Source organism: Ovis canadensis, chromosome X (genome assembly GCF_042477335.2).
Source record: "Ovis canadensis isolate MfBH-ARS-UI-01 breed Bighorn chromosome X, ARS-UI_OviCan_v2, whole genome shotgun sequence".
Taxonomy (NCBI): Eukaryota; Metazoa; Chordata; class Mammalia; order Artiodactyla; family Bovidae; genus Ovis; species Ovis canadensis.
The window spans coordinates 140,807,803-140,808,729 of NC_091727.1; the positions used below are offsets into that span (position 1 = coordinate 140,807,803).

Below are 927 nucleotides of genomic sequence, written 5' to 3' on the forward strand. Positions count from 1 at the left end.
ATCTGTACCCTAGGAATATATGGCAGATTTGTACCCTAGGAATATATAGCATAGATAGTCAAAGAATTTGGCTTGATGCGATCCCCAACTTGTAGAGTCCCCAAAACACAGCCAGAAGAAGGAAAGTATGCTTATGACAAGCCTTGGAGAATCTCCACAAACAATTGTTTTTGATTTAATAAAGTTTTATTTTTCAAAATGTATAGTTGGTGGGACCTGTTCATACATCTTCACCAGCAGTCGAGGCATCTCCACTCTTGGTGTTTCTGGTGTAAGTTAGTTTGAACTCTGTGCTTTGAAACCAGTTTTGAAAGTCCTTTACTAAGGAGCTCCGGAAGGGCAGCCCTGGCCATGGAACTACAAATCTTGTTTCTCAGAGACCACAGCTGCAGTTTTAAGCTTGCAGCTGGGAACTTCCTTATAGACTTTGTCATACGTTGCTCTGTCAAACAAATTGAGGTTTTTGAGCTTATTCCAAAATTTGCCTTTGGACCGCCTCTTCTTTTTGGCCTTGCCAAGTTTGTTCCCTGGGTCTTTGTCTTTCTTAGCTAGCTTTCTGGCATTTTTATTCTCCTTGTCATCCTTGAGTGGCATAGTGAAGCTTAGAGAGTGCTGCTGCCACTGCTACCTTGCTAAGACACTGGACCCAAAGTCCACAAACAGTTTTTTAAGGGCGATAACTGGTAAAACAATTGAAGATAATCAGACACATAGGAAATTTTTTTAAAAGAGACATGGACAACATAAATTATATTAATTGGTAACTTTGATGAATATTATGACTAAATCAGACTAATTCATTATGAGGTCCTCTCTCTGAATGCACAGATTGTGTTATGATGTAAGTATCATGACCACTATCTCTACATTCCTCAATATAAGTAACAAATAAATGTTTTTAATAATTAAATATCACAGAAGTAGTTG

General features: G+C 38.1%; 1 pseudogene; it reads right to left on the reverse strand.

Annotated features, from left to right (window-relative positions):
• Window positions 1-220: 220 nt before the first annotated feature.
• Window positions 221-594, reverse strand: LOC138930892 (small ribosomal subunit protein eS25 pseudogene; annotated as a pseudogene).
• Between the last annotated feature and the right edge of the window lie 333 nt (window positions 595-927).